General features: G+C 44.2%; 1 protein-coding gene across 17 annotated transcripts in view; it reads left to right on the forward strand.

The window, feature by feature from the left end:
* Positions 1-7,319: 7,319 nt before the first annotated feature.
* RALGAPB (Ral GTPase activating protein non-catalytic subunit beta) overlaps positions 7,320-21,683 on the forward strand; it is a 105,781-nt gene continuing 91,417 nt past the window's right edge. For 5 of the 17 annotated variants that reach the window (XM_054674424.2, XM_054674425.2, XM_009437230.5 and 2 more), the window contains exon 1: positions 7,328-7,592. The gene's annotated coding sequence lies outside the window, so the exon portion shown is untranslated. Of the gene's footprint in view, positions 7,593-14,510; positions 14,629-18,116; positions 18,373-21,683 lie in introns of those variants that run through there. The other 12 variants (XM_063802957.1, XM_054674423.2, XM_063802954.1 and 9 more) reach the window with 7 other exon arrangements.

A 21,683-nucleotide genomic window follows, 5' to 3' on the forward strand; every position in this document is an offset into this window, starting at 1 on the left:
ACCATTTTCCCTGGCAAATATCTAAGTAACTTTAAGGTTTGTCGGGTCCTGTGTCATAGGTGTTGCCACGTGTGCTACCTTTTTCAGAAGGCCCCATTTACCTTGTAAACCTCTCTCCATCTCTAACAGGCCCTATATGGGCTCTGCTGTCTCAGTTTTAACTGTCTTCTGCTTGATGTGAATTCAGCCTGGGGATATAAAGCTTTGCAGAGCCAATGCCTTTGCATTATTCCCTGAAAGCTTGACTAGGGAGGCCAATCATTATGGGCCAGGGTGGGATTCCTTGAACTCTCTTGGAATGGGCTCACCAAGGACTACCTTTGGTTCTAGGAAAACCTATCATTTTCTTTCCTTTAAATTAAGCGTTTTCAGTGGCATTGGCTCAGCCAAGCATCCCTAGCATTTCTACTTCTCAACCATAGGTGAGTGGTGCTCCCATGAGTTGTGCAGTACACAACCTGCACAGCCATATGTGGCAGTTGTGCAGGGGTGGCAGTTCTGCCTACCCTCAGTGGAAGATGGATGGGGATTTGTTCTAAGGTAAACCTGGGATGCATTCCTCACATATGCAACAAAGCTAAGTGAGTGTAAAATTAGAAGTCCATAGATGGAGAGAGGCAGAGAAACAGGACGGGGAGTCTCAATGGAATTCCAGTTCCTGGTGTTGTCTTGCAAGTCTGACTTGATCTCTGCCCTCCCCCTCATTTGATTATGTAAGCTTTCCAATCAATATTACTCTTTATTTATTTCTTTTTAGCATAAGTTAGGTTTCTGTCACCAACACATTCTGGCTAAAAGCCTGAGTCTTTTCCTTATCTTGCCCCAAATGGCCAGTTATTGTGGAATTCCACTGGGTTTTGGCTGTTGGATGAGGCACTGCGGGTATTTTGCTTATCCAGGTTGACTTTCCCATCTGTGACACTGGCCTACCTAATGAGGGATTCCAGCAAACAGGATGGCATGCTGAGCTCTCAAAATAAACATGTATGGCAGCCTTTGCACACAGTATTCAGAAAACAATCCATTATCGGTGGCTTGCTGTTATTTTTTGGTCCCTAAATGTATTTTCTGGCATTAAAAATAAAACAGCAGGTATGCTCCCTCCAAGAAGGAGAAGTGTGTGTGTAAATTGGGCCTTTTCTACTGGAGGGGGTGTTCTGGGGTACAAGTGAGGGCCCAGTGAGGGCTCAGGCTGACAATCAGGACTACTTGGAAAATAGTGTTCTCAAGAGTGGAGGAAGTGGGCTCAAAGGAGCTTGAGGAGACTATAGGGGGAAGCGCAGGACACCAGCCAAGGCAGTCCTGGAGTGTGCAAGGCCCAGGACCAAGATTTTTGGTGTGGCCCCTGTCTCTTTCTGTTCTAGTCCAGGAACCATCTCTTCATCTTTTTTCTGTTTGTTTATTTAATGTAAAATGTGCCATTCCTGCTTACTCTTATATTCTCATCACAAAAAATGGTACATTGTTTGGAACCTGTTACTACTGAAGATCTTGCTTTTGCAATTCCCTAATACATTTATTTAATGCTGGATATATCATTATGTACGATGCTATATCATCCATGGGTGGCTGACTTGTTCTCAAAGATAGTTACTGTGCCTTACTGATGAGAACTACAAATATAAATGTTGTCAAGATTATGCAGGAAAATGTGCATGATAATTTATTTTCTGGTCATGTTAAATTTACCACTGGGAATTTTTTTCTTCAATGTAGGACAGCGCCTCTTACAACTGTATCTTGACCTCTTGAGGCCCAAATCGCTGCATTCCTATAATGTGGTTGCTTTCAATGATGACTGCACCCCTGCCTTCCACATGCCACCATTAGCAGGGAGCACAGCAAGAGGCCTGTGAGCAGAGTGAGAAGAGCAAGCTCATTTAAGCAGGATACTTCCATCTCTTATTCTCCATGGCTTAAGACCGGTGAGAGAATAATGTCTCAACTGGAGGCGTGAAAGTACATCAATAGGAGGTGTATGTTGGTGTTGGGGAGCAACATCTCAAAAATCCTTGGTGGATGTTATGGACTGAATATGTGTTCCCCCCACCTCCCGGCCCCAAATTCATATGCCGAAGCCCTAACCTCCAATGTGATGGTATTAGGAAGTGCAGCTTTGGGAGGTAATTAGGTTTAGATAAGGTCGTGAGGGTGGAACCCCCATGATAGGTTTGTTTGTTTGTTTGTTTGTTTGTTTATTTGAGATGGAGTCTTGCTACCTCTATCGCCCAGGCTGGAGTGTAGTGGCACAATCTCGGCTCACTGCAACCTCCGCCTCCCAGGTTCAAGCGATTCTCCTGTCTCAGCCTCCCGAGTAGCTGGGATTACAGGCATGCGCCCCCATGCCTGGCTAATTTTTGTTTTGTTTTTTTGTTTTTTGAGACAGAGTCTCGCTCTGTCGCCCAGGCTGGAGTGCAGTAGCGCGATCTCGGCTCACTGCAAGCTCCGCCTCCTGGGTTCACGTCATTCTCCTGCCCCAGCCTCCCGAGTAGCTTGGACTACAGGCATCCACCACCACGCCCAGCTAATTTTTTTGTATTTTTTAATAGAGATGGGGTTTCACTGTGTCAGCCAGGATGGTCTCCATCTCCTGATCTCGTCATCCGCCCGCCTCGGCCTCCCAAAGTGCTGGGATTACAAGCGTGAGCCACCGCTCCCGGCCTAATTTTTGTATTTTTAATAGAGACAGGGTTTTGCCTGTTGGCCAGGCTGGTCTCGGACTCCTGACCTCAAATGATCTGCCCGCCTGGGCCTCCCAAAGTACTGGGATTACAGGCGTGAGCCACTGCGCCCAGCCGGGTTTAATGCCTTTATAAGAAGCAGAAGAGACACCAAAGCTTCCTCTCTCCAAAATATGAGGACATAGCAAGAAGGCAAGTGGGGAAGAGGGCCCTCACCAGGAACCAAATAGGCCAGCACCTTGATCTTGGACCTCCCAGCCTCCAGAGCTGTGGGAAATAAACATCTGTTGTTTAGACTGTGGTACCCAGGCTGTAGTATTTTGTTATAGCAACCTGAGCAGACTAAGACAGAGGAGATAGGCATGGCCAATCCTGGAGGACAGACTGACAGCTGATCCGGAGTCTGCCAAAGCGGTGAGGTGACTGCCCTGGAGTCAGCTGGGGAAGGGGTGCACAGGTAAAGGATGCCTGCCACACGTATCCCCCTCCCCAAGATCACCCTGGCTGCAATAAGCCAGAGGTGGTACTCTGGTCTGAAGACAGAGGTATAAGCCAAGGCATATATCCACTCAGGCAGCTCAAGCACAAGCATTTGCAGAACCCAGATCCTTGAACTCGTGCTGTGTCCAAGTGAGTGAAAGCATGTCAACACCATTTCTGACAGCCTAATCTCATATAATCTAGTGAAAGAAATTCTACACCAGGCAGCAGGAGTGAGCTGCTTGCAAGGCTGCTCTCAGAACCAGATCTGGCCATGACGACTCCATAAACATGAATTCTGGAGCTTCTCAGGGCATCTGGTTGACCCTACATATGTGTGAGAGATGGGTAGGGGTAAGAGAGAGGGTTGGAGAGCACCCTGAAGAGGAGAAACAGCAAATGGGACCCACAGGGAAAGGACTTGGTCTGGAGCTCGGTTGCCCTACCTAGATGGCACCACTCACCCTAGCTAGTCCCAACCACTGGAGAGAGACTTAGAAAATTTCAAGGTAGAAAATTGTGGTCAACAAGAGTCACATGGGATCTGGTCTAGACAGAGACACCCTTCCTAAATGGCATTGCTAGCCCCAGAAGGGCACTTACAAACTTTTGAGGAATACAGTCCAAAGTGCAGGACCCTCTTAAGGCACAGAGTCTGGCACAAGGGGCCTCACTTGCCTGAATCTAATGGTGTTACTACCATCAACCACTGGATACTATCCACTAAGAATTAACAGTAGGAGCAAGAAGGTGGGTTCAGCACTGAGCCAATGAAGTTTCTATCCGTCCCCTCATCCATCCATCCATCCATCCATCCATCCACCCAACACATGTTCATTGAGCACTTAACACCATAAGTATTGTTTTAGGTTCAGGAAAACAGCAATGGGTCTGACCAACTATTTCTACCCCAAGCTGGTACTGCACAATTAAAAAAGAAGGAAAAATAAAACAAGAAAAAAATGGCCACAGACGTATCTCACATACAGCTGTTCATTTACAAACTTTTCTCAATTATAGTTCTTGAAAAGTGTTCCAATTACTGTGACTGTATACAATTTAACCCAAAACTTAGTGGTTGGGGTAAATGACAATGTTTATTTTACTCATGAATCTGCTATATGGACTGCTCAATATTTTTCATGGATCCACATCTCTTATGGGCTGCTCTCAATAGGGTTAGTTTGTCCCTGCTCAGCTTGGTGTCAGGTTGGGGTGGAGGCTTGAAGCCTGGGGGCTGGAATCATCTGAAGGCTTCCTCACTCATATGTCTGGCTATTGATGCTGACTGTCACCAGAAACTTAGCTAGGGCTGGTAGCTGGAACACCTCTTCATGTTTTCCTTATGTGGCTTGGGCTTCCTCCCAACATGGTGGCTGGGGTCCCAGAGTGAGCATTGTGATAGGGAGCAAGCCAGGTAGAAGCTGTGTCTTCTTTATGACCTAGCCCCAGAAATCACATAGCATCACTTTTGCCCTATTGGTTGGAATGGTCACAGACTCAGCCAGACTCAAGGAGAAGGAACATCAATCCCACTTCTCAGTGGGAGGAGTGTCGGTTACATCATAAGGAGAACCATGGGATGGGTCATATAGATTGGTATGGCATCTCCCAGAATGATGCTTTCAGGGTAAATAAAACAAAACAGACTGGTGTAGTGATCTTTGGAAAAAAGTCTGTCACAAAAGCTTATACCGCTGCTCCTCTTTTTTCCAATTCTGTGCCTTTCCAAACACACTATACAAAATGATATTTTGATATTACAGTTCAGATGAAGACATTCCCCAGTTTAGTCGATGTTTCTAGTTAGAGATCATGCCGTGGAACAAATTTGAATTGTGCACTATGTTTGGAGATCCAAAATGTTTTACTATGTCTAGCATCTCATGTGTCTCTTAAGTTTATTGCACATGTGTGCTTTTCTCAAATGTTTCAAAGTGTTCTAATGTTTAGTCTTTAATTTTCCCTCGAGGTATATGTGCGTATGTGTGTTTTATTTTTATGTTTGTTTAAGTGAAGCCTTCAAAAGTTTTAAAAAATAAGCAAAGAGTGCAGAAAAAACATATCTTTTATGCCAGGCACAGTGATGTGTGCCTTTGGTTCCAGCTACTTGGGAGGCTGAGGCAGGTGGATCGCTTGGGCCTGGGAGTTTGAAGCCAGCCTGGGCAACATAGCGAGGCCCTGTGTCTTAAAAAAACAAACCATCATTTAGAGAACCACTCACTTGCATCTCTCCTCCACCAACTTGCACCTAATATTAAATCTTGTCTTTCTGTCCAGAGCAGTAAGTCTTACTGCCTTACATGTTATGTAAAAACCATATTTTAAGCAAAATTATTTGTTTGTATAATTTTCTGTTGCATCAATATATTTTTTCTGTTAAAAATATTTAGGTGCCTTAGGCTGGAATTGAACACAATTTTGCCCATTTTAATTAATGGGAAAAATTTAACAGCTTTCCACTTAGAAGCAGAATTTCAGGAATGAATTGAAACCACTAGAAGGGTGATAGCTGTATTTTCATCATCTCCCCAAGGGCTTTTGGACAGCTTTCCCATCCTCTGTGCCTGTCACTTTTCCAATTCCCAACACCCGTTGTTCTTCCAGTTAGTCACCCCTCCCTTGTCTGTTACAGGGGTTCAGTATTAATTGTGTTAGAATGCATCTGGTTGCAAGTAACATAAAACTCAACAAACTCTGGTATATATAAGATCCCTCATCCCGATAAGACAGGAAGGTAGTACAGGGTTTGTGTAGCTGCTTGAGTATGACTTAAACAAACAGGCTCCTGTCTTTCTGCTCCACCTTCCTCAGCACAGCCCTCCTCATGGCCTCTAGGCTGCTGTGCTCCCAGGTGTTACCCAGTTCCAAGCATGAAGCAGGGGAAAAGTGAAGGACACAAACTTCTCCAAGGGAAGAAGGAAGGGAAGGTCTCCTTTGATACTTCTGCCTACATCTCAGTGGCCAGGACTTTGTCTCACTGCCACCCTTAGCAGCAAAGAAAGTTGAGAGCTGTGTGCTTTGCTTTTCAGCCCCTGTAGTATAGAAAGGCAAGGGAGTGGTTGAAATAGATCTTGAGTTAGCCAACTACATAATTTGCCACACTGTGTTTAATTGAAATGTATTGCTTGGATCCAGTGTCCTGGACATAGCCTCGTTCCTGTCCTAGCACATTCTTACCCTCCTTTTCCCTCTTCCTTCCTGTAGCTATTTTTCTGGGGGGTGAGGTGTGGTCTTGAGGAAACACTCTTCAGTTTTACCCTTTCTGTGAGGATACTAGTTCCCTTATCACTCATTCCTCCCTAGTCTCTTCTAACTGAGGTGAGGAGTCAGAATCTTCTTTGCTCCCTTCTGCTTTTCAGACAACCGTGCCTTCACCTCTGCTCAACACCCTGGCCCCTCCTCCCTCTCTCAATACCCAAGGTCAGTCTCAAGGCCAGGTCCTCCGTGAAGAATTCCACCATCCCTCCCTCCTCTTCTTTCTCAGTCCAAGTTTCCTCCTTTAGATTCTCAAAGCACTTAAGCTGTACCTCTCCAATGGTATTATTTTCTTCGTTGAAGTGAAAGCAAATTATTGAAAGTGGTACTGTTTACAAAATGTCTGGCGCATTGCAGGTGCTCGAAGTAGTATCTCTTAGTATTATTACTACTGTCTTATCTCGATCAGATTCAGCTCTTTAATGAGAGGCTCTAAATCTTATGTTCGATTCACCTTTGTAACCCACACCGGGCCTGGAATAGAGCACTGTTCATAATTAATGCTGTGCCCGTGTAATAAGACGGCGGCGAGCAAAGGGCATCATTTCAGAGGAAGAGTGCTGTAATGGTGGGATGGGAGAAATTCCTAGAACCTAGGTGGGAGCCAGAATCTTGCAGAGAAGCCCCTTATCCGTCTGCACCGAAAGCAGGTAGAGTGGATGCCGTAAGATTCCTAAGGACGCAGGTAGAGCGCCTCCTCTGTGCCGCGATGAGGTAGGTGCATCCGTCACTTCACTCCTCCCTCTCCACTTGATCCGGAAAGGGAGGAACGGAATGCGTCCCGCGCGGCGATCTGGGATAGCTGCGCAGGCGCAGCTTCCGGCTCTGTGTCTCGGGAATTATTTGACGCCACCGGTTCAGCCCCGTAGAAAGCGCTGATTAGGCGCACCGCGCACGCGCAGTGGCCCACTTGGCTGGGGAGTTATTTGACGCCGCCGCCCCTGGCAGTCGGAAGTTGCCTGAGTAGATCCCAGCCGGCTGGCTCGAGTGGCCTTCGTCGTCCCTTGGCGCCCTGGGAGAGTCGCTGACGGGTGGACTGACGGACCGCCTGAGGACGGCCGGGCAGGGCGGTGAAAGCGCCAGCCCTATGGCGCGGGTCGCGTGAGGCGGAAGGCCGAGGACGGCCGGCGGCGGCGCCCGCCCCGGCGATGCGGGCCCCGCCCGTCGCCTCAGGTAACCGGGCAGCCGGCCCCGCCGCGGCCGGACCCTCCCCTCTCCTTCCCTCTCTTCCCCTCCCGGCGGTCAAGGGACGGCTGAGGCTTGTTTCTCGGCTCTGGGTGCTCCAGGGGCCCGGCCTTTGGAAGCTCATCTGCAAATTTTTGGGAGACCCACGGGGGCGGGGAAAGCTTGGCCCTGGAGTGGGCGGCTGCTGTCGAGTCTGTGTAAACCCGGTCTAATCCTTGGGAGCTACCCCGGCCAGGCGAGGCTCTCTCCTGGCAACCTGGGGGGAGGGGGCGGGTCTGGAGCGGAGCGAGACAACTCCCGCAAAGAATTTGGTCCAGCAGAAAGGTTAGGCGAATTGCTGCCGCCCAGTGGGGACGATGCTGCCCATTGCACAGTGACACTTTGATGAGGAAGAGTTGATGATGGGAGTAAACAGCTAACCCCCATTAAGCGCTTCTTATCCGCCAGGCATCATGCCAGGCCATTACGTTCTCCACGTCTAACTTCACAGCAACCCTGTGAGGTAGGATTGTTGTCCCCATTTTACTGACGAGGCAACTGAGTCCCTGGGTGGTTGGGTGACTTAATTACCCAAGGTCACATAGCTAGTAATTTGAACCGGAGCATCCTACCCAAGTGCTTAACAATTAGGGCAGTGGCTCTCCAAATTTGCTACACTGTAGAATCACCTGGGGGAAATTGTAAAGGTTTCTGATGCCCATGTGGCATCCCAGACCAAAACAATCAGAATGTCTGGAGTTGAAAGCCAGACTTCAATATATTTTTTTTTAAAAGATGCCCAAGTGATTCCAGCCTGCAGCAAAGTTTGGGAACCGCATGTAATTTGATAATTCTGCATCTCAAAAAGCATCTCTCTTTCTCCAGCTTAAGTGTGCAGGAGAATTGTCTGGGAGCTTGTTAAACTTGCAGGTTCCACCCGCAGAGATCTTTAGGTTCACTGACCACTACACCTTGTGAAAGACTGTTAGGGATGGAATTCTCTGCAGGGATTCTGAGTCATCTGGAACATTTAAGATGTATGCATTTTATGCAAACTGCTCATTTGCAATTTTCCTAAATATACAGTACTTATAGGTGTAGCGTCTCTAACCTCTGGGTCGTTTTTACATATGCTGGAAGTCTGCCTAGACCATCCTCTGAACGTTCTGGCCATCCCACCCAAACGCACACACTTCTGCTCTCTCCTATATACATATACACACCCTTTTCTTTTCTTTCTTTTTTTTAGACAGAGTCTTGCTCTGTTGCCCAGGCTGGAATGCAGTGGCATGATCTTGGCTCACTGCAACTTCCGCCTCCTGAGCTCAAGCAGTCCTCCCACCTCAGCCTCCCAAGTAGCTGGGACTACCACGCTTGGCTAATTTTTGAATTTTTTTTGTAGAGATGGGGTTTCTTCATGTTGCCCAGGCTGGTCTCAAGCTCCTGGGCTGAAGCAGTCCACCCACTATGGTCTGCCATAGTGGTGGGATTACAGATGCGAGCCACCGTGCCAGGCCTACATACCCTTTTCTTCCTGTCTCTGGCTGCATTAGCTTTAAGCATTCCCTTCAAGATACCTCTGTCCCTGACCCCTACCCACCTTGAGTCCTTCCAATTTGCTCTTTAGGAACATCGTAGTGAAACTTATCAGTTATTTTTCTGAGTTGTAGTTCTATCCCTACTTCTAGATTATGAGAAGCTTTAGGGCAGGGACTATGTTTTCTTCATCTCTGTATTCCTTCCAGTGCTTTGACATACAGACTCACAAAGCTTTTACTCAGTGGAATGTTTGGGTCCTTTTATGTCATAGATAGATCATGTTGCGAACAGATTGTTCTCTTTTTCCATTTTTGTAAAACATGTTTGGTAGTTCCCAGCTTATAGAGTTTTGTTCTTTTTGCTTAGGAGTGAGTATTCTAGTTATGTTCAGTGATTTGTCCAGCAGTTGAACACACACATTGAGTTCTTACCAATTGCAAGGCACTGTGTAACTAACCATGTGCAATCAACATTGTTTGATTTTTAATGTCTGATTCTATCACAATCAGACGCAATCATGTCTGTAGGGAAAGTCTTTTTATTACTGTTAGACCTTTGCATGTGTTCCCTACTTCATTGTCCAAAAAAGTGTTTAGTTGTCATCCACTAAATGCCACTGCCTTGTTGGTATTTGGTAAATACAAGCAGATGGGATTACCATTGGTAATGTTTGGTCCTGTTCACCAGGAGAGATGACGTTAAGTACTTAATGAAGAGTAAAATCATGTTGTCACAGGAATTGACAAATTTAGCACATATTTATTGCAGAATGCCTGAACTGCCATTGCTCCATTTGCCATATTTACAAGTTTAAAGGAAGGCAGACCAATAATTCAGATTGGATTTGTTCTTGGTTGGTCTTAAAACCGTGTAAGGATTTGCAAAAGTTAGTGAATATGTGTGTGAAGGTCATTATGAGGAGGTTTTTGGACAATAAAGTTTTTTTTTTGTATAGCAGTTAAACATGACAAAGTATGTAGACTGAATTAAAAACACATTTCATAAAATATTTTTTTTTCTTTTTTTTTTTTTGAGATGCAGTCTTGCTCTGTCCCCCAGGCTGGAGTGCAGTGGCACAATCTCAGCTCACTACAACCTCCGCCTCCTGGGTTCAAACGATTCTCCTGCCTCAGCCTCCTGAGTAGCTGGGACTACAGGCACCCACCACCACACTTGGCTAATTTTTTTGTATTTTTAGTTGAGAGGGGGTTTCGCCATGTTGGCCAGGTTCATGTCGAACTGCTGACCTTAAGTGATCTGCCTGCCTAGTCCTCCCAAAGTGCTGGGATTACAGGCATTAGCCACCGTCCCCAGCCCAGAAAATATTCTTTATAAGGATTGTTATAGAAAAATTTTCTTGGTTCCATTTTGTATTATTTGGTCAGTTTTTAGGCTTAGCACTAATAGAAACTGATGGGACAACTTATGTTAAATTCAGATACTCAAGAAACTTGTCCTTGTGTGTCTAATCAGATATGGACACAGTATCCAGTTCTTGCTTTAGCACATGGAAGAAACTCAATCTTTAAGGCTGAAGGTTTAACTCTGTAGTTGTGCCCCAAAGTAAAGGTGAAAAATTCCACATGCTCAGAGAACAAAAGTGACTCTAATCATGATAGCTTGGGACCTAGAAATGGATTCTGTTTAATATGAGGTACTCATCAGTGTTAGCAGGTGTGTTTCCTGACATGTGCAAAGACTTTTTGGGCAGAATAGTTGATTTTCTTTGGTGCGAGATGATTTAAGTTTTAAAATTAAGGTGCATGGAGTTTCATTCTAACTTTTTATAGATGCGGAAAGTAACTTGGTCAAGGCTACATGGTTAGCTTCTAGCACCTCCAGGACTAGAAAGCGGGCCTCCTTCCTCTGGACGGTGTCCCCTTTCACCCCCGACCCCTTCCCCATGAGAAAGGTTGTCTTGTGTATTGTTGTGTTGTGTTTGCATGTCTGTGTGTGCATGGGATAGGGAAAGGGAGAGAGTGATCTGCTATGTTTGAGAAACTCAATTAGATATCTGGAGGCCCCTCGACTTATGATGGGATTACTTCCCAATAAACCTATCAAAGTTGAGAAGATTGTAAGCCAAAAATGCATTTAATATACCTACTGAACAGAATAGCTTAGCCTCATCTACCTTAAACATGCTCAGAACATTTACATTAGCGTACAGTTGAGCAAAATTGTCTAGCACAAAGCCTATTTTATAATAAAGTGTTGAATATTTCATGTAATTGATTGAATATTGTACTGAAAGTGAAAAACAATGGTTATGTGGATAATCAGAGTACGGTTTTTACTGAACGCATATCGCTTTCACACCCTGGTACAGTTGAGGATAGTGAGTACTTGGTGTGTGAAATGCACTTAGCTATATAAACTGGGAATACAAAGATAAATAAGACACGGCCCCTGTCCTCAAGGAGTCTAATCAAAGTTATAATAAAATAATAGCGTAGTATCTGAAGCAGCTCTGTCAGATAGAATTTTCTGCAATCATGGAACTAAATCTTACTTGCTCTAATATGGTAGCCACTGGCCACATGTGACTTGTAAGCACTTAAAATGACTAGTGTAACCAAGGAAGTGATGTTTGACTCAAATAGTTTAAACTTAAAACTATTAAAATTAAAAGTTTTTAAAATTTAAATAGTTACATGAAATAGCTGCTGTATTGGACAGAGGTCTGTTTTATGCCTCAGAGAAGGTCTCAGGCATAAAAGATGAGAACTGTGGTGGTGCTGGTAGGGGGCAGACAGGGTATTCAAACGTTCTTTGGGTAGCTTACCAAAAACTACCATTTTCCATGTTTTGGGAGAGATGCAGGCAGAACCTGTCTTTGTTTCCTGTAATTCAGGTGTTTGATAGGATCTCTAATAGCATCTGGTACATAGGTGAATACATTCCTTTTTTGCCAGCTTTATTGATGTTTGCCTTATGGGGTCAATGGGACTGCAACAGAAATATGAGTCATGAGGTTATATGGATGAATTTGGTGCACTTTAAAAAAGCACAGTTTATTTATTTGCTCAGTGTTTTAGCACCCTGTATCCTATTTTTCCCAAGAGAAATAGGCATGTCTTATAATGTGTACCTTCCATTGGTACATTTCAAAGTATGTCAACTTAGGTTGCTTTATTTGATCCTTCTCCCAGGTCACTCTAGATAGGCACTGTAGGTATTCTCCCTGTTTTACAGATGAGGAAACTATGACAAAGAAATGCCAGGTCGCCGAGTGCGGTGGCTGACTTGTAAACCCAACACTTTGGGAGGCCGAGGTGGGAGGATTGCTTGAGCCCAGGAGTTTGAGGCCAGCCTGGACAGCATAATGAGACTTTGTCTCTATAAAAACTTTTCTAAAAATTAGCGGAGCATGGTGACACACACTTGTGGTCTGTTACTTGGGAGGCTGAGTGGGAGGATTACTTAAGCCTGGGAGGCAGAGGCTGCTGTGAGCCGAGATCGTGCCACTGCACTGTAGCCTGGGCGACAGAGTGAGACCTTGTCTCAAAAAGAGAAATGCCAGTTGACTTATCCAAAGTCATATGGTGAGGTATGGAGTCAGGACAAAGGGAAGTAGCATTGCACTTTGAGGCAAGAGGTGGAGTTTCTTGTCCCAGATCTGCTGTTACTTGATGTGATCCTGAGCAAGTCATAGCTTTACTTTGTTTCCTTACCTAGTGGTTAGTGACGTCTGTCTTACCTAACCTTCTAGGGTTGTTATTGGAATAAAATGAAGTAACATGTAAAAGCTCTTTGAAAATGATAAATTATGCAAAGGTACATTGTGCTCAAGCAAGATCTCAAGTAGTTTTTCTTTTTTTTGAGACGGAGTCTCGCTCTGTCACCCAGGCTAGAGTGCAGTGGCGTGATCTCAGCTCACTGCAACCTTCGCCTCCCAGGTTCAAGCAATTCTCCTGCCTCTGCCTCCTGAGTAGCTGGGATTACAGGCAGCCGCCACCACACCCGGCTAATTTTTTTATTTTTATTATTATTTATTTTATTTTATTTTTTATTTTTGAGACAGAGTTTCGCTCTTGTTGTTCAGGCTGGAGTGCAATGACGCCACCTCGGCTCACCGCAGCCTCCACCTCCTGGGTTCAAGTGATTCTCCTCCCTCAGCCTCCTGAGTAGCTGGGATTACAGACATGCGCCACCACGCCCAGCTAATTTTGTATTTTTAGTAGAGACAGGGTTTCTCCATGTTGGTCAGGCTGGTCTCGAACTCCCGACCTCAGGTGATCTGCCTACCTCGGCCTCCCAAAGTCCTGGGATTACAGGCATGAGCCACTGCACCCGGCCAATTTTTGTATTTTTAGTAGAGATGAGGCTTCGCCATATTGGCCAGGTTGGTCTCAAACTCCTGACCTCAAGTGATCCACCCGCCTCGGCCTCCCAAAGTGCTGGGGTTACAGATGTGAGCCACCACATCCAGCCTCAAGTAGTTTGTTTTGTTGTATTATGCTGCTGTCATAACTCATCAGTTACCATATTGAATACTACTGTACCATGGTGTCATCTTTGATTTCTCTTGTCTTCCTCACTATGAAACTTTCTCTTGGGCAGCCATTGTGTTTTGTTTATATTAGGATTTGTCCTAAATCCTAGGACAAATTTGACATGTAGCTGGTGTTTAATGTTTGTTTAATGAAATAACTGATGTCTGGATGTACTTTACAAAGTTTTAAAGAATTGTTTTTTGTAATGAGACTTGAAGCTCCTTGGGAACAGGGATGTTGTTTATTTTCTGTGCTTGTTGCATGGAAGGCATGTAATAAATATTGTTTGAATCAATTGATGTAATTAATGTCAGGCTATGGTCTTAGAGTGTCCACCATTGTATTGATTATTTTGGTAATTTGTCATTTAGACCAAACTTGCATGTTATTTTGCGGTGGTGCTTACAAGCCATAAGCTGTTACCCAGCACACACAACCTCCAGAGAGAATACCTAGAAAATGAGTACATATAGAGTTTGGAAGGAAATTAAGGGATCTGCAGGGGAGCACTGTTGACTTCTTCCCCTTCTTCCCATTATATTTACTTCTGGAGCATTGAAGGTAGAGGTTTCTCTGCTAGCAGCTCAGGTTGATAGCAGACAGCCACCTGGGGAGGGGACTCAGGATCCCTAATATAGCAGTTGAAGTCCTTAATCATCTAACTTGACAGTTATATCATTATATCTCACTACAGTGCCTGAAACCTCCCCGTTATCCCCCTGACCGCCCTCAACCTTAGCCTATATGGTAGCCACATTGGAGTTTGCTCTTCTACTATCCCTTCAGTGTATCTTGGACACTTCCATCAAATTACTTTAATGGAAATTTAGTTCCCAATGTGTCATGCCTGTGGTAAGGTTAAACTTTCTTCTTTTTTTTTTGTTTGAGACAGGGTCTTCTTCTGTTGCTCAGGCTGGAGTGCAGTGGTGCGATTTTGGCTCACTACATCCTCCACCTCCTGGGTTCAAACGATTATCATGCCTCAGGTTCCCGAATAGCTGGGATTACAGGTGTGTGCCACCATGCCCGGCTAAGATAAGGTTAAACTTTTGCTCATTTTCTGCCTCCAGTTTTACTGAATTAATTACAAATATTCAATCCTAACATTCAGAGTCCTTCAAAATTGGTCACTGCTTACCTTTGAAACCTTACCACCTTCTACATATAGCTTTCTTTCCTTTGGCTCTGGGTTTTCAGTTTCTAGTGCTTTTTTTTTTTTTTGCTACCTGAAGCAAGTTTCCTTTCTTTTATGTATTTTCTTTTCTTTCTTTTTTTTTTTTTTTTTTTTTTTGAGACGGAGTCTCGCTCTGTCACCCAGGCTGTAGTGCAGTGGCGTGATCTTGGCTCATTGCAACCTCCGCCTCCTGGGTTCAAGCGATTCCTCTGCTTCAGCCTCCTGAGTAGCTGGGATTACAGGCGCACACCACCACGCCCTGCTAGTTTTTGTATTTTTAGTAGAGATGGGGTTTCACCATGTTGGTCAGCCTGGTCTTGAACTCCTGACCTCAGGTGATTTCACCTGCGTCGGCCTCCCACAGTGCTGGGATTACAGGCATGAGCCATCACACTTGGCTCTTCTATGTATTTTGTTCTCTCTTTTATCTGCAACCACCCCCACCCCCCCCCCCCCTTTTTTTTTTTGAGACGGAGTCTTGCTCTGTCGCCCAGGCTGGAGTGCAGTGGCGCAATCTTGGCTCACTGCAAGCTCCGCCTCCCAGGTTCACACCGTTCTCCTGCCTCAGCCTCCTGAGTAGCTGGGACTACAGGCGTGTGCCACCACGCCCGTCTAATTTTTTTTTGTATTTTTAGTAGAGACGGGGTTTCACCGTGTTAGGATGGTCTTGATCTCCTGACCTCGTGATCTGCCCATCTCGGCCTCCCAAAGTGCTGGGATTACAGGCGTGAGCCACTGCGCCCCGCCTCATCTGCCCCTTTTTACCCTCAGTCTTATCACCTCAATTTTCTTACCTCCATCAAAATTATACCCTTCCTTCAATGCACAATTCGTATGCTCTGTATCTATAGTCTTCCCTGATCTTACCCTGTTGTTTTTCAGCTCAGCCTATCTTTCAATCAAAAGTAATCTTTTTCCTTTGAACTTCCATGGTGTCTTGCCTATAGTTTTTAAAAATATCACATTCAACATTTTAATGTTCTAACTTATGTTACAGTTATTTATGGTAGGTATTAGTCTGTTTTCATGCTGCTGATAAAGACATACCCAAGACTGAGCAATTTACAAAAGAAAGAGGTTTAATGGAGAAATCCTAGTTCCATGTGGCTGGGGAAGCCTCACAATCATGGCAGAAGGCAAGGAAGATCAAGACACATCTTATGTGGATGACGGCAGGCAAAGAGAGAACTTGTGCAGGCAAACTCCAGTTTTTAAAAAGCCATCAGATCTCGTGAGATTCATTCGCTGTCATGAGAACAGCGCAGTGAAGACTTGCCCCCATAATTCAGTCACCTCCCACAGGGTTCCTCCCATGACATATGGGAATTGTGGGAGTTACAATTTAAGATGAGATTTGAGTGGGGACACAGAGCCAAACCATATCAATGTATACATCTTAATCTCCTTAATTAAGCCATAAACTCATTGAAAACAGGAACCAAGTCCTATTAATCTTTCTTCATGGTTTTAACACTGCATTGGACAAAATAGATGGTTAATAGCTGTTTATTGAATAAGTCTACTTGGTGGTCCCCGCCAGTGTCTCTGAATGTTCATATGTATAGTCAGGATGCTGACATATACTTACCAATTCTATGACATGAAGATGTAGTAATAAAAACATATTACATTAAGTTGTACCAACATTTCTACCACTAAGTTAAAACTACAGTTGACTCTTGAACATCATCAGGGTTAGGAGCACTGACCCTGTGCAATCAAAAATTTTCATGTAACTTTTGACTCTGCCAAAACTAGTAATAGTCTTCTGTTGACCAGGAGCCTGGCCAATAACATAAACAGTCAAATAATACATATTTTGTATATATATTATATGCTATATTCTTAAAGTAAGAGAAAAGAAAACGTTATTAAGAATTAGAAGGAAGAGAAAATATATTTACTATTCATTAAGTGGTAGTGGATCATAAAGGTCTTCATCCTCATCATCTGCATGTTGAGTAGGCTGAGGAGTAAGGGGAGGCATTAGTTTTGCTGTCTCAGGGGTGGCAGAAATGGAAGAAAATCCATATGTAAGTGGACCTTAGCAGTTGAAACCCATGTTGTTCAAGGGTCAACTGTACTTGCATTTCTCTACCATCCTTCTAATCTTTAGTCACAGCTGTATGTTTATCTTTTTTTTTTTTTTTTTTTGAGACAGAGTCTTGCTGTGTTGCCCAGGCTGGAGTGCAGTGGCGCCATCTCGGCTCACTGAAACCTCACCCTCCCAGCTTCAAGAGATTCTGCTGCCTCAGCCTCCCAAGTAGCTGGGATTACAGGCACACACCACTAAGCCCAGCTAATTTTTGTATTTTTTAGTAAAGACAGGGTTTCACCATGTTGGTCAGGCCGGTCTCGAACTCCTGACCTCAGGTGATCCACCCACCTTGGCTTCCCAAAGTCCTGGGATTACAGGCGTGAGCCACCGCGTCTGGCGTATGTGTTTATCTGGTTGTAATTATGATATATATGTTTTTCTTTCTCTAATAGTTATTTATTGATTGCTTACATGGACAAGGGCATGTTTCAAACGGATTACATATGTGATTCTTTAATCACCACCACAAGAAACACAATGTGTAGGCTCCTAATCTACTATTTGCTTTTTTTTTAGACAGAGTCCCACTCTGTAGCCCAGGCTGGAGTGAGTGAAGTGGCACAATCATGGCTCACTGTAGCCCCAACACCAGGATCCAAGTGATCCTCCCACTTCAGCCTTCAGAGTAGCTGGGACTACAGGTGTGCGCCACCACGCCTGGCTAACTTTTTTGTGTTTTTTGTAGAGTTGGGTTTTCTCCATGTTGCCTAGGCTAGTCTCAAACTCTTGGACTCAAGCAATGTGCCCGCCTCCACCTCCCATGGTGCTGGGATTATAAGCGTGAGCCACCATACCTGGCCTTATTCTATTATTATCCCCATTTTACAGATGAGGATGTTCCAACACAAAAGTAGAGTAACTTTTGCAACGTTACCCAGCTTGCAGGTAGAGCTGGGATTTGAATCTATGAAGCCTAGTTCCAGAGCACTGGCTCTTAACCACTCTCATCTATGTTTTTATGCTTCTCTGTAATCTCAGTGTTTAATGGCTACATAATAGTATATAGAATTAATATGTCCTAATAATGAAATTTTCCCATTATTGATGGAAGTTAAATTACACCCACTTCCCCATCTTATATGTAATACTACAGTGAACATCTTGTACATTTTTTAAAATTGAGCTGTTTTATAAGGATAAACAAGTCAAATTACCGGGTCAAGGCATCCTTTGTCTTCTGCTTTGTACTGGCAAAACGTTCATGCTATCCTTGGGTGAATGTTTAGGAAATGACATATCAGCCTGAGGTGCCTTACAAGTGTGCCAACTTACTAACCGGATGGAGCTACAAACAACCCCATGGCAAGTAGACTAAGACATGGCAAGTGTGATCAAGACATGTGAGGGTTCTGCCATGGTGCTATCCTGAGAGGTTGATGCAGATGCCATGATGCTATCCTGAGAGGTTGATTCTTGCCTAGGAGGGCCTAGGCGGTGCAGCAGTACTGGCTCCTGAAAGTAACGTTCTCCAGGATCTCCAAGGTTTGTTGCTTTGGATAGCCTAAGCCGCAACAGCAAGAGGAGGTTCTTATTTGTGTGTTTAAGAGTAGGCTGGGCAGGCGCAGTGGCTCATGCCTGTAATCCCAGCACTTTGGGAGGCCGAGTTGGGTGGATCACAAGGTCAGGAGTTCGAGACCAGCCCGGCCAATGTGGTGAAACCCCATCTCTACTAAAAATACAAAAATTAGCCAGGTGTGGTGGTGGGCGCCTGTAGTCCCAGCTACTCAGGAGTCTGAGGCAGGAGAATTGCTTGAACCCGGGAGGCGAGGTCACAGTGAGCCAAGATGGCGCTATTGCACTCCAGCCTGGGTGACAGAGTGAGACTCCATCCCAAAAAAAAGAAAAGAAAAGAGTAGACTGGCCACTGACAATACTGGGCCTGATGGAACTCCCTCTACCAAATCTGTCACTGCACTTTGCCTTCATCCCTTTTTTCCCTAAAAGCAACCACGATGAAATAAAGTGAAGTTGTAGGACCTCCATAGTTGGGTTATAAGCCCAGCCCCTGCAACAAAGGTGGGTTGGGGTGACTTCTGGGGCACCAACAGCTTATACAAAGTATACACTTCACTATCCTCTTTCCACAAGGATTTTGCTATAATTCAGTTACCAAAACTAGTATATGCCTTTATCTGTGATCAGAGGCATAAATTGGACCATAGATAAGTTCTTTTTTAGCTGACATTGTGTTTTTTTTGTTTTTGTTTTATTTTGTTTTGAGTTTTGTTGATAACATTTAAAGAGTAGGAGACTGTAGAAATGTCCAGATTTTCTGTGTCTTTTCAAAAATTGGATTATCTGGCAAGTCTAGGTCTGCATTCCTTCTAGGTGACAGCTAGAACTGTGTAATAGCTGTAAACAGAGCTTGTATACTAGCTCTTGTTGCCCAGGCTGGAGTGCAGTGGCGTGATCTCGGCTCACAGCAACCTCTGTCTTCCGGGTTCAAGTGATCCTCCTGCCCCAGTCTCCTGAGTAGCTGGGATTACAGGCATGCACCACCATGCCTGGCTAATTTTGTATTTTTAGTAGAGTTGGGGTTTTTCCATGTTGGTCAGGCTAGTCTCCAACTCCCAACCTCAGGTGATCCACCCGCCTTGGACTCCCAAAGTGCTGGGATTACAGGTGTGAGCCACCACCACACCTGCCTGGTGATGTGATTTTTCTAGAGTTGTGAACAGTTCTTGGTTCTAAAGATAATGAAGCTTAGTCTTCCTCAATTTATATGATTAATTGCATTATTGGAAAATTCAGTCTATTAAAATAGCACAATATATTTTGTATTTATATGTAAATGAAGTTAATTTTTAGGCTCAGACAATGGTTTTCTAGCAGATGTTCAAAAGTCATGTGAGATGTGGCATAATTGTTCATTGTGCAGGACTGTCTCATGCAGTACAGGATGTCTAGATTTCCTGACTCTGCCTGTAATACCAGCAGCTTGCCCTAGTCATTGTGCTAACCAAAAGTACACTTATTTCCACAGTGCCTCTAGGTGACAGGTTTTTCTATTAAAAATCATTGCCCTAATCTCTCAGTTGGGTCCTTACCTCCTCATCAGAGTTGAGTTTTTTGTTTTTTTGTTTTTTCTTTTTTTGAGATGGAGTCTTGCTCTTGTCACCCAGGCTGGAGTGCAGTGGTGCGATCTCAGCTTACTGCAACCTCTGCCGCCCGGGTTCAAGCCTCTCCTGCCTCAGCCTCCTGAGTAGTTGGGAATTACAGGTGCCCGCCACCACACCCGGCTAATTTTTGTACTTTTAGTAGAGATGGGGTTTTGCCCTGTTGGTCATGCTGGTCTCAAACTCCTGACCTCAGGTGATCTGCCCGCCTCGGCCTCCCAAAGTACTGGGATTACAGGTGTGAGCCAGAGTTGAGTTTTATCACTTGTTTTGTTAGTTTAATAGGTACAAAATGATACTTTAGTTGCCTTTGTGTTTCTTCCATGTTTGTTTCTAATGTTTATGTTCTCTTCATTGTTTTACTTAATATATCCGTAATTATAATGCATTTCTTTGTTTTAATGTTTTTTGTCTGCATTTTGTTAAAGTTTAGCATCTTTTTTCTGTTACATATATTTTGATGTTTTAGTTCAGCTTTTTCATTGTATCCTTTCTATATCTTTTTTTTTTTTTTGAGATGGAGTTTTGCTTTTGTCGCCCAGGCTGGGGTGCAATGGCACCATCTCTGCTCACTGCAGCCTCCACCTCCCGGTTTCACGTGATTTTCCTGCCTCAGCCTCCCAGGTAGCTGGGGTTACAGGTGTGTGACACCACGCCCAGCTAATTTTTGTATTTTTAGTAGAGACAGGGTTTCACCATGATGTTGTCCAGGCTGGTCTCGAACTCCTGACCTCAGGTAATCCACCCACCTCAGTCTCCCAAAGTGCTGGGATTACAAGTATGAGTCACCACGCCTGGCCTATATCTTTCTGTTTTACATGTTTCTTGAAAGCATTTTTTGGGTTCATTTAATCATTTAAACATTAATACATTTAGAGAATGAAAATTTCTTACATTTAAAAACTTAAAAAAAGTTTGTCAGAAGGATTTAATAACTATTAAACCTATTTTGATTGGTCTTTCATAAGGTATACTCCTCTCTTCAGAATTGGGAGGGTAGTGGCCATTTCTTAAAAATGCAGATTCTCAGGCCCCAGCTCAGACCTGCAGAATTGAGCTTTTTCTGAATGGGGTCTAGGAGTCTGCATTTTCACCTAGACCCTTTCCTCCCCTGATGATTCTTAAGTGTACAGTAGAGTTTGAGAGCTAGTTTGTCCTTTTTTTTCTTCTTAAAATCTGTTTTCTTCCAATAATATGCTGTGATGGACCCTGAATATTAAATACTCATTTAGTATTTGGAAACCATCCAACTTTTATTTTTACTAGTAATTAGCTTCAAACAAGTGAACATTTTTAAATTTTTATTTGAATATAACATACAAAATTTTGGACACACGTTAGTGGAATAGAGGGAATACCTTCTGATATCTTCCTTTTTCCCACTGGTAAACCTTGACACTCTCAAACACATGGTCAATGTCCACTGTGTGCTAGGGACTCAGAGGTTCAGGAGGCAAGGTCCCCACCCAAAAAAGGCTGACACTTTTGTGGTGAATGTATCTGTACACCACTAATGAATGAGCTAATGGCAGCTTTATATGAACATCCGGTAATAGGCACTCAGCTGAGAGGAGTTGGTCTAAGGAGTCAAGAAAGGTTTTACCAAAGAGAGGACATTTGAGTTGGGCTTTGAAGGCTGAGTACTTCATAAGATGGATCAAGGCAGGGAATGGCAGT

Source organism: Pan troglodytes, chromosome 21 (assembly GCF_028858775.2).
Source record: "Pan troglodytes isolate AG18354 chromosome 21, NHGRI_mPanTro3-v2.0_pri, whole genome shotgun sequence".
Classification (NCBI taxonomy): Eukaryota; Metazoa; Chordata; class Mammalia; order Primates; family Hominidae; genus Pan; species Pan troglodytes.